This window comes from Phyllobates terribilis, unplaced genomic scaffold (assembly GCF_046119375.1).
Source record: "Phyllobates terribilis strain yellow unplaced genomic scaffold, ASM4611937v1 Scaffold_211__1_contigs__length_3443825, whole genome shotgun sequence".
Lineage (NCBI taxonomy): Eukaryota > Metazoa > Chordata > Amphibia > Anura > Dendrobatidae > Phyllobates > Phyllobates terribilis.
Genome location: NW_027362971.1, coordinates 646,697 through 659,626, shown reverse-complemented (window position 1 = coordinate 659,626; position 12,930 = coordinate 646,697).

Below are 12,930 nucleotides of genomic sequence, written 5' to 3'. Positions count from 1 at the left end.
AAGTCTAGCACGTCTGGACTGCCTCTTGAGGTTGAGAGAAGTATTCCGGAAAGCGTAGTCACCCTGTGAGGATTCTGGGTGGGCAGTAGTCTCATTGGGCTGGAGGACTATTGCGCTACCCACACACATTACCCGTCGGGGCTGCTCCGGGATATTGGGAAGTGAAGCTTCAGCAGGGGCTTCAGAGTTAGGGTCCTCGAAGACCATACGAAAGGCCACCAGGAAGGCCTGCAGGTCAAGGATGACAGGATCCCATGCTTCCCATAGGGGGGTGACCCATTTCAAGGCATCACCCGCTAGGTAGTCAATCATAAAGGCCACTTTAGCCCAATCGGAAGGAAAATAGAGAGGGTAGGCCTTGAAGTGTAGCATGCATTGCTCCACAAATGCACGACACTGTCTTGGATCCCCATAGTAACGTGGCGGATCCGCAGGAACGAGGGCTGATAGATCCATCTGGACGGGTGCGTAATTCGCCTGGAACTCAGCTAAAGGGGGGAAAAAATTTATTTATTTTATTTTAATGCATGTATTCGCTGGAAAAACTTCTCAAAGAGCGAAGGCCGTGGGGCTCAACGGGAACCATGGCCTGAGCATGCTGTTATGCACACGCCCGGGCTGAGCGGCGTGTGCGTGTGATAGTAGTGATTCCACTGGACCGTGCCGGAGAGTGAATGCCTGGAGGGGCGTGACTAGGTATTCACCCGATCCGACCAGGGTCGCACGACGGCATACGACGCCAGTGCACCAAGGAGGAACCGAGCAGAGGGACCAGGTGCTACTCCAGGACAGACCCCGGACACGGCTGTTGACCCACACAGGGGAATACAGGAACAGGCTGGTAGGCTGGCACACAGACTGGTGGGTATAGGCAGGCACGACTGGTATGCAGGCAGGCGGGTATGCAGGCAGGGGGGTAAAGGCAAGCACAGCTAGAGTGCAGACAGGGAGGCACTAGCAGGTAGGAACACAGGCGGGATAGGACCCAGTACACACCGGGACACAGGAACAATACAGGCAAAGGGGTACAGGCAAGCACGGCTAGAGTGCAGACAAGGCTGAGCAGGGAGGACAGGGCTCTGTTCACACGGAACAGACAGGAAGGGAAAGGCAGAGCCAGACACCCACAGGGTACTAGCAGTGAAGTAGCGAGTGGACCACAAACTCACAAACGGGAGTACAGAGACAACTGGCAGGAGTTAGGAACGAGTTCAGACTCTGCAGAAAAAGGAAGGGAACGGACATAGAGGCAAAAACAGGTAAAGGATAGGAGAGAGTTCAGACTGGAACTGAGTGTACGGAGGAGACCGACACTGCAGCGGGATACAGGAGCGGGTCTGGGAATACTGCCCCCAGAGAGGCGGGACGAACAGGCAAGGAGCGAGTTCAGACAGGACAGACAAGATACAGGAGCGGGTCTAGGTAATCGGCCCCTAGAAGGCAGGAGGAACAGGCTAGGAGCGTGTTCAGACAGGACAGACAAGAGAACACAGAAAGGACTCAGTTCAGACACGGGAACTAATACCGAAAAGCAGGAGACATACAGGACTCAGTTCAGACACGGGAGCTGATACCGAAAAGCAGGAGACATACAGGACTCAGTTCAGACACGGGAGCTGATACCGCAAAGCAGAAGACATACAGGACTCAGTTCAGACACGGGAGCTGATACCGAAAAGCAGAAGACATACAGGACTCAGTTCAGACAGGCCTGGAAATACAGCCTACAGGAAAGGCAGACAAGGAAACAAAGAACGGGACCTGGCACCTTCAGAGTGCAAGCACACACTGAAGGAAACACTATGCTCAGGCAGGGATAGAAGGGAGCTGCTGAGCTATATACCAAGTGACAGACAGCAATAGGCTGAGGACGCACAAGGGGTGTGACCCACAGCAGGTACAAAAGGCAGGAAGTGATCGGGCGCCGCCCTTAAGCAGCAGAAACAGACACAAACAGACAGCATGGAGGGAAGCCAGAGAGACATCCTGGACAGGAGATCAAGTGCGCCCTCTTGCACAGTGGGAGATGGACCACCATGCAAGGACGCCGCCAGGTATGTTACACTAGCTCTCTATCCTGAGCTCTGTGAGTTCTAGTCTGGACTCACTCTACAGACTATACTGAACTCTTTCTGCAGGAACTGCTAGGCTCTGGCTCGACTGCACTGACTACTTCTGTGTCTGAGCAGGAACTGCTGAATCACTGAGCTGCCTAGCTCCACCTTCCCTATTTATATCTCTAACGGGCTCCCTCTGGTGGTCTGAGGTGGAAGGTGGAGGTGTGTGTGTGCTGTGGGGGCCTCTTGTGGAGAAATCCTTCTATGCAACCCTCTAGGATCTGTAGTACCAAGCGCAGCTGGGCGCCACATAGGCAGCTCCACGATGAAGTCCATTGAGATAGACCCCCATGGACGAGACGGAACAGGTAATGGTTGAAGAAGACCCGTAGGTGACACACGAGGAGTCTTGTAACGAGCACATACCTCGCAAGAGAGCACATAGTCCTTAGTATCCTTCAGGCAAGTCGGCCACCAGAAAAATCTGTTTAGGAATTCTCGTGTCTTCTGTACCCCCCTGGGACCAGCCAACTTGGAGTCGTGGACCAACTTGAGGATCTGTTGACGGACTGCCTCAGGGACGTAGATACGTCGATCTCTGAACCACATGCCACTCCTAAGAACGAGATTGATATCAGCAGGAGGATTGGCCAGAAATACATCACTGTCATAGGCCTCCTTGAACTCCTTCCATAAGTCTTGATTGTGGATCACTCCGATGAAGTTGGCATCAGATAGAATGGTCTTGGACGGGGCTCCATGTACGGAATCCGCAGCATGGAATCGGGATAAAGCATCAGCCTTCCCATTACGAGAACCTGGGTGGTACGAAATAACAAAGTTAAATTGATTTAAAAATAGATTCCAACGAGCCTGCCGAGGAGAAAGACCTCTAGCGGATCTAAGGAACTCTAAATTCCGATGGTCAGTCAATACTACAATCTGTTGTGTGGCTCCTTGCAGATGGTGCCTCCATTCCTTGAAAGCTACAATAATAGCCAGCAATTCCTTGTCTCCCACAAGCACAAGGATGTAGCAGACTCTTCTCTCCAGTTCTTTGGGAGAGAGTAGCCCCCAAAGCATTATCAGAAGCGTCCACCTCCACAATGAAAGGCTGTGCTGGGTCTGGGTGGATCAACAGCGGTACGTAGGTGAAACGGGTCTTAAGCCGATCAAAAGCTTCTTGAGCCTGTGATGACCACTTAGAGGGCTTTTCTTTCTTGGTCAAGGAAGTGATGGGCCGAACAATATCAGAAAAATTTTGAATAAAACGTCTATAGAAATTTGCAAAACCGATAAAACGTTGGACCTCTTTAACGTTCTTAGGTACCGGCCAGTCAAGGATTGCCTCAATCTTACCAGATTCCATGTTCAGCCCCTGAGGAGAGATGATATAACCTAAAAACTGGATCTCAGAACGATGGAACTCAAATTTCTCCGGCTTGATATACAGATGGTTCTCTATCAGACGTTTCAAAACAGATTTGACATGTTCCTCATGTTCCTGCAGAGAGTCAGAAAAAAATAGAATATCATCCAAATAGATCACCACAAACTGATCTAATAGATCTCTAAAAATGTCATTAGCAAGATGTTGAAACGTCGCAGGGGCATTACAAAGCCCAAAGGGCATCACGAGGTATTCAAAGTGTCCATACCGACATCTGAATGCTGTCTTCCATTCAACACCGGAACGAATACGCACCAGATTATAAGCCACACGAAGGTCCAGTTTAGTGAATATCTTGACATGATGAACTCTGTCCAATAATTCGGGAATCAACAGCAAAGGATAGCGATTCCGTATGGTTACCTTATTAAGTTCCCTATAGTCAATACAGGGTCTCAGGGTCCCATCCTTTTTCTTCACAAAAAATATAGGCGCCCCTGCTGGTGAGGAAGAAGGGCGTATGAAGCCTTTAGCCAGATTTTCATCAATATATTCCTTCAGGGCCTGAAGCTCAGGTGCCGCCAAAGGGTATACATTACTGAAAGGAATAGCTGTCCCAGGAAGCAGCTCAATGGGATAGTCATAATGCCTATGTGGAAGAAGATGATCTGCTTTCTTCTGGTCACAAATATCAGAGAAATCTTTATACACAGAAGGTAAAGAAAAAACCTGTGCAGGAGATTCTTTATCTCTGGACTCAGGAACGGCTTCTGTAATCGCTGAGTTGCTCCTTGTTGGGAAGGTAATCTCCTTGGTCTCCCAGTTGACAATCTGGTTTCAAGCACGCAACCAAGGGATGCCTAAAATCACAGGAAAATGAGGAGAAGAAATTAATAGAAAAGAAAGTTGCTCCTGATGATTAGGCTCCAACAAAATTTCAAGGGGTACTGTTTCCTGATCCACAGGCCCAGAGACTAAGGGTGACCCATCCACTGTTTCCATGGCAATTGGTGAGGCTCTACGCTGTATCTCAATGCCATGTTCCTTGGCGAATGTAATGTCCATAAAGTTGCCCCCAGCGCCAGAGTCAATCATAGCCGCACTGGAAATCCACTGCCCTGTACACAGAATCTTAATAGGGAGTGAAGAGTGAGAGTTCTTTTCCTGCAGCTCCCTGGGAGGTGTAGCCAGAGAGACAGAATGGAAAACAGCGTTTAATGGCAGGCTACATTCAGAGATGTCAGACTCATCGTCACAGTTATCATACTCCCCTACCGCTGCTAGCACCTTGTCAGACAGCTTAGGACAGTAAATTGGGAAGTAGTCTGACTGACTGCAGTAGAAACATAGCCTCTCTCGCAGACGGTGCTCTCGGCGCTCATTACTCTCACGCCTCTGCACAGAATCAATCTGCATGGCCACCTCCTCTACCTCCCGAGATGATTTACCTGAAGGCTCTTTTGGAGGAAAGGAAAAATTAGACATACGGTTAAATACAGCCAATTTCTCCTGTCTACGCTCAGTAAGACGAATGTCTATGCGTACACAATGCTGTATAAACGTTTCTAACTCTTGTGGTGACTCTGAACGGGCTAGTTCATCCTTCACAATGCTAGACAGACCTTTCTTAAAAATAGGCAATTGTGCATAACTGTCCCAATTAGTATCAACCGCTAATCTCCTAAATTCAGTCGCATATTCAATAACAGAGCGTTTACCCTGGCGTACAGATAATAAAGCAGACTCAGCAGTTGCGCGGCGATTAGGGTCATCAAACATTAATGCCATAGCGGCCAAGAGCTCATCCAAATCATTTAACCGTGGATCACGAGACTCGATCATCGGATTCGCCCAGGCGAGCGCTCATGAGGTCAGCAGCATAATTACACACAATACTTTAGAGCGATCAGTAGGAAAACGGTCAACATGCACATCAAAATATAGCATACACTGGTTCACAAAACCGCAAAATTTGTCACGATCACCATTAAGCCTGAATGGTGGCAACTTAGGTGGACTGGCTAGTGGCGGTTTACCAGAGGGTAAAGTCACTTGTGCCGCTATTTGCGTGTTTAAGTCCTGGAAAGCCCGTCCATATTGGGACTCCAAGCCAGCAAGTTTGTTTTCCTGAGCCGCCATACGGATACTTAAGTCCTGTAAAGTTTGTCCAAACACTTGTTGATTGTGCTCAAGGCCTCCAAGTCTCTTTTGCACACCTTCCACATCTTTCTGCAGAGATCTAATTATGGCATACACCTGCTCTAACTTGCTTTCTGCAGTCATTGCTCCAGCAGTCTCCTAAAGGGGCTAGAGTATCCTGTAACAATTATAGTGGATAACTAAGGAGACACAACAGTACACAGTTTATAGGTGAAAAGTCTATATTAAAGCACACAGTGTTTTGCACAAAAATGCAGAGAAATCTCAAAGTCTTAAGTTCACAGAATAATGAGTCTTTGCAAGGTTAGTTCACCATTATACATCAGCAAGTCCATACAATGCAGAAGCAATCAAAGAGGCCCGGGTAAAGTCTCGGACAGTGCAGACCAGTCCCATGCTCAGCAACCATCCGAATAAGGAGACTGAGAACTCAGAGCAGCTTACTTGAGAGCCAAAGCAGATGGAGGGCAGAGGTGCAGAGGAACCAGCACAAAACTGCCAGGGGCACGAGAAATGCTGGAAACTAGAGTATGAAGCAGGCTCTCAGGGAACAGATGATTCCAGCAGAATTTCGGGAGCATGCAGAAAGCCAGGAAGCCACCAGAAGGAGGATCTCAGGCAAAATACTCTAGCACTAGACTAGAGGCTGGGGTGGAGTAATAAGGGCAGGAGGTAAGGGCACATGATACAGAAGACGCCATCTTGAAAAAGGGCAGAAATGTCCCAAAGGAAAACAATATGCAAATTGCCTCTTCAGAGTCCTGACAAGAAGTTGTCCACTACTTTTACATTTATGTCCAATCCGTAGGATAGGGCATCAATGTATGATCGGCCAGGGTCCCACACGTGGCACCCCCACATACCAGCTGTTATCGGTGCCGGCGGCGGTGGCCACCGGCCTGAAGTGCTCACCTGTGGGGCTCCGCCGTCAAGTGGTAGTGGCCGCCGAGGTGTGCTGCACATCCGCCTCCCATTCAATTGAATAGGAGGCGGATGTGCAGTACACCGCGGCGGCCACTACCATTTGACGGTGGAGCTCCGCTGGTGATCACTTCCGGCCTGCGGCCACCGCCGCCGGCGCTAGTAGCAGCTGATCGGCCGGGGTGCCGCGTGCGGGACCCTGGCCGATCATACATTGATGCCCTATCCTACGAATTGGGCATCAATGTAAAAGTAGTGGACAACCACTTTAAAGTGCGCAACATCGACAATAATGTCCGCTTAAAACGTTCCACTTGTCCATTACCCTCTAGGTGATAGGGCGTTGTGTGGGATCTCTGAATTCTACAGTATTTTCCTAGCTTGTCTACGAGCTGGTTCTCAATTTCTTTTTCTTGGTCGTGGTGTAACCTCGTAGGGAAACCAAACCTCAAAGCAAAATCATTGAAGAACTTCTCTGCCACTGTTTGACCAGCTTTATTGGTGGTGGGATATGCTTGGGCAAATCGAGTAAAATGGTCCATCACCACCAATATGTATTCGTAGCCACCCTTGCACGTCTCGAGATGTAGAAAGTCTATTGAGACCATCTCAAACGGATACATACTGTAGTTGCCCATAAGTGCCTGGGTTGATGTGTTGGGATGTTTATCTTTCAGACACCCACACTCCCTGGTCACATACCTCTCAATATCTCTCTGCATGTACGGTCAGAAGAAATATTCACGGATCAAGTTGGTGGTCCTTTCCACTCCTAGGTGTCCTATGTTTTCATTGAGTTCTTTGAAGATCAACCTACGGAATACTCTGGGTAGTACTAACTGCCGGTTTTGTCCTCCTTTACAATACAGGATACTGTCTTCACTGAGGTAGAGCTTCGTCCATTCTTTAACTAAAACATACTGCTGGTGATTCATTATCTCTCTCCCGTTTACTTGGAAACCGATCTTGGTCCACATAAAGTAGTATTCTACCAATTATCTGATCTTTCCGTTGTGCTCTATGGATTTTTTCTTTTGGTAGTTGTTGAATAGACAGGGGGTGATCTTATTCTCCCGCTTTTATGGTGGTTTCCACCGTCAACGGACACCACAATGGTGTGTCTTCCTCCTGATAAACTTGTACTGCTTGGGTAGTGCTCTCAATTGCTTCCAGACTGACTTCCTCCGAGAATTTTTGCATGAACTCCATAGGCTCTAGAGGCATTCTCGACAATCCGTCAGCATCCGCATTGCATTTTCCTGGCCTGTACTTGATGCTGGAATTGAAGTCAGCTACTTCAACGACCCATCTCTGACCCGTTGCATTCCTTGGCAAAATGTCCTTCCTCACCACATCTTAGACAGTGGACACACACCGTACTCTGATTTGATGAACGGCACACTTCACAAGTCGGGTATCTTCTGTTCTGGAACCCACTCCTGGGTCTGAGGGATACAGGTTCCAGCCTGGTACGAATCAACTTTTTTACCGAAATCAACTCGGCTCGCAGATCTATTACTTCCTCCCAGTCAGCGTTGGCGGTCCTCTCTTTTGTTGGTGATTTAAAGTTCCCTCTCGGAGGTGGCACTGGAGGGTCTCCATGATGATCTTCGGACTGGCCACCGGGGGTCCCCAGCTTCAGCTGACTCATTTTGGTGATTTTAGGAGCAGAGCCTATCTGTAACTTCTGTTCGCTCTCTGACTCCAAACAAGTTGCCTCATTCATTTTTTCAATTAGGACTTGGTCCAGAATGCCAGGATCTTCTAGGTACTGTTTCAGCTGCAACTTGATGCCTTTGCTGATTAATCTCGTTCCCAATGTTCTCAAAAACTTCTTCTGGAATAGTCTAGCATCAAACCTCTTCTCCGCTTCTACATCTCTGGATGCAAACAACAGTCTCTCCTTCAGTTCAATTGCTCTGAACAAGAAACTTTGGGGTGATTCATTATTTTTCTGTGAGAGGTTAATGAGTCGGTGGAACAATTCTGAAGTACTCTCTTCTTTATAGTGCCCTTTTAAAATCATCTTCAGCTGTTGCAAGGTCAATTGACTCTTCATTTCTAGCATACTACGGAGGTTCAGTCCTGGGATGATCGCTTTCACCACCCCCTCAATGATCTCATCTGGCTTGTAGCCTTTCTGTAAGCCAGCATCGATCTGGTGCAACAAGTTCATATAAGACAGTTTCTCTTTCTGTTCACACTCTCAAATCTGTCCCAGGATCTTGAATTCTTTCCTTATGGTGATTTGTGGTGTTACAGAGGACTGTCTTTCTGATTTATCTAGTCCGAGCAGGGTAAAGGTTGTGTCTGAGTCTGTCACCCGTTCAGAGGTTTTGATTGATTCCTGTAGGGCTGTTGTTAGGGCTTTGAATTGTTCTTTAAATTCCTGTAGTTCTGTCTGCGGATGGAGATTCCTGCTTTTGGTAATTGGTGCCACCCCTCCATCCTCAAACTTCAGCCAGGTTAGAAACTGTGTTAGCTCCTGGAGGAATGTCCCCATGACGTCTTCAGCTTCTTTCTCCCCAGCTCATCCATTTTTGCATTAATGGCAGCTAACAGTTACCTGCGGTTGTGTGCTTTAGAAATCTGTTCTTCTGACATCTTTATATGTTCTGCTACTGTTCTCAATTTTTCACAGGTTAACTGAAGAAGCAGCTCACTAATTCTGTCCATTTGTATTTCCACATCCATTGCTGCTAGTGAGTTTTCTTTAGGTCTGGTCCCCTTTAACTGGTGTAGCAGAGTTGAATTGATGTGTTTTGCTGCTGTGTTTTCCAGACACTTTTCCTCTTCTCCCTCTACATGCTAATTCCCACTTAGGATTCCCTGTACGGGCCACCAATGTTACACGCACACCACTAGGTTCAGATAGGGCGAGACCGGTTTCATGAATTCTTTGGAATCCTCGGGGAAATGTTACTCAGGGCAACCATAGGCAGAAGCTTCTCTCAGGCACATGATAGATTCAATTGCTGACCAGACACATCTAACAAGAGTCTTTTTTAACAGTTTAACAGTGGAATGTAATCTGAAGCACGGCCAGTGCAATTCAGGGATATTACAGCAACAATCTTCATTACAGTACAGTCTGAGTTTCTTGAGCAACCGGCTCCAGTAACAATACAGTAGTTTCTTCACAAGGCACAGTATTACAGTCTCTTCAGTAGCATAATTCAGCATAGATTAGATCTCTTAGCAGCACACTTCTATGCATACACAACCACAGGCTTTTCCTTCACAAGGACACAATAGTAAACAGCATTCTGTATCCTGCATGGAGATGTAGGGGGGCAGGGTTTGATGAGGGAGATGATCCCTGTGACACAATTCCTTCCAGTTCTTATCTTCCTGCCCGATAATACTCTGCACTGTTAGTTCAGGGAGTTTATCTGACATGTGTTTATTTTCTCTCGTGATCTGAATCCTGTTTAGTTGCCTTCTGTCAGATCCAGATAACACACTACCTTTCTCTTCGGCTTCAGCCAGACTACAATAACAAGTTCCCCACAATCCCCCTGGGGCTCTGCTAAAACACTCCCTGTCTCCTGTGACGGTGTTAACCCCTCTAGTTGCTGGATGCTTCTGGAGCACAACACTTCCTGTCTCCTGTGCTTGTGTTATTTTGTAACAGTTGCTGGATGCTTTTGAAGCAACAGCATTCCTTCTGCATGTCACACATGCCTTTATTTAAGAAAAAGATAGTTGTTACTGAGTCTATTGAGATACCAGGTTGGGAACAGACTCCCTATAATATTTTGGCAGCCAAATGGTCCCACAGTGTTGGTTTGAGTGAACCATGGGACAAATGTCTGAAGGTGTAAAAAAAATACTTCTTTCAGTATATTTTTCTATTGAGGACTTCTTATCAGATGCGATTGATCAAAGTATCAATATCACGATATTCTTATAAAAAAATATATCGATTTATTCTTGGATTGTCCATTATAAAGAATGATTGCAATAGTTACATAAAATAGTTAAATAGTTAGAGTGATTGTCCATTTATCCATAATTAGCTTAATAGTTGAGATTCACTCATCTTTTCCTTGGATCCTGGATGGTAGGTTGCGTCTGTCTGTGTCCAGCACGTGTGTTAGGATGACACCATGTGTCGTCCAGTGTCCTGTGAAATGGAATAACTAAAAATAAACAAATAGCGCATGTTACCTAGAAACCCTAGCACAATGGCTGATGCAATCTTATGCAATGTATGGTACAGAATTCAGAATAAAATTAATATCCGTAATTAATATTTAACAATTCCCCCTTTTGAGGATGACAGACATCAACTGAAATCCTCAAAGTAGATAGGTTCATCATTAGGATAATAGGATCATTTTTCTTTTCTTCTTCCTTGGCAATATCATTTAATGTCCATAACAATATTAATAATAATAATAATAATAATAATATCAATATCGGATTATTGTTATATGTATTCAATAGCATAATGATGTGAATCCATGTTATGGTAAGCCGTGACTAATATTCATTTAACTACATTGGTCGCTTCAACTACTTCTAACGGCGAACAAACACCGTCAGAAAACCCAGGTGGCAACCCAGGTGGCCGCCCTGGTGTGGATGGCTTCCTATCTTCAAAGATTCAAACAAGACCCAATAATAGAAGAACACGTGCCACACCTTACCAGGTTAGTGCTGCTTGCGGGGGGCTCCGCATTGTTAACTTATCCAACCACGTACTAACTGACAAGCAGATGGAGGTCCTGGGGCTGGGACTATCTTTTGCACCCACTAATGCATTTCATTTTTTTACTGCCCTGAAGGACCTCCACCTGTTTGCACGTAAACTTATTCTTAAAAAATTACATTCCAGGCCACATGGTGAGGATGGCCCTGTGACCACGACAGAGATGGAGGCATTGAAGGATTTGTAGGACCTCTTGATGGAGCAGGACCAACCCCCAAATACAGGTGGGTTACCACAGTCGAGGTATCCTAGATCCACAAGGTTCCCTCACTTGTCCCTGAGTCCGGCAGTTGAAATATTTGTGCGTCTAGTGACGGAGGATTTGAGACATCTCTCCACACGCAGACGCTTTGACAATCTTACTCATTCTCAGCGTACTGCGATAGAACGGTTGAAATCACTTCGTGATGTGGTTATTAAACCAGCGGACAAGGGAGGGAACATTGTACTGTGGCCCTGTTCTAAATATGAGAGGGAGGCGTTACGCCAACTAAGGGATACCAAGACATATTCGAGGTTACCCTTTAATCCTACTGCCTCCTTCTCTGCCGCGCTCCAGGGGATCCTGGGCAGGGCCTGTGATCAGGGAATTATTAACAAGCAAACAGTTGAAGCTTTACCTGTTCGATTCCCTAAAACTGCTACTTTTTACCTACTTCCAAAAATTCGCAAGGACGCCCTCAACCCGCCGGGACGTCCAATCGTGTCAGGCCTAAGTAATTTGTGTGGTCCTATTTGCCAGTATATTGACAGCCACCTTCGCCCATTAGTGGAGACACTTCCTTCATACATTCAGGACACGATGGACGTCTTAAGGCGCGTTAATGGCGTCCTTGTGACGGATGGTATCCTGCTAGTCACGGCCGATGTTGAGAGCCTCTACACATGTATTAGCCATGATCTGGGCCTTTCTGCAGTCCGCCTCTTCCTTGGGGCGTCCAATCTGGACGGCCTCTCACGAAATTTTATCCTTGATCTCCTCCACTTCGTCCTCCACCACAATTATTTTTTATTCAAAGATACGGTGCATCTACAAAGGCGTGGCACGGCGATGGGGGCGTCTTGTGCGCCCTCGTACGCCAATCTCTTCTTGAGGTCCTGGGAGAGAGACATTTTTGGCGACGAGGGCGTGCGCCGCGCCGACCCCGTCGTGTCATGGCTTAGATACATCGATGATATTTTGTTTCTGTGGCGGGGGACGGTGGAGGAGCTTGACGATTTCATGGTGCAGCTTAACTCAAACAATCGTTCCATTAGGCTTACCTATACATACCATCATAAACAGATTGACTTTCTAGACATCAGTCTGGAGGTGGGTGAGTACCACACCATCCAGACTGATGTCTTTAGAAAACCCACCTCGGTCAATTCCTTAATACATGCTGCCTCTGCACATGATCCCTCTACAATTCGTGCCATCCCGGTCAGACAATTCCTGAGGATGAGGCGGATCTGTTCCACCGACTACAAGTTTAGGAGACAGGCTTCGGATCTGGCAGAACGTTTCAGGCAACGTGGGTATAGCAACCACTGCATCGGCCGTGGCTACTCGAGAGCACGGAACACATTCCGTAACCATCTGATTTATTCCTCAAATTCATCCAAACGGGTGACAACGGAAAGAATCCGCTACATCTCCACATATAATCATGAGTGGGGGAATATGCGGCGGATCCTTTCCCGTCATT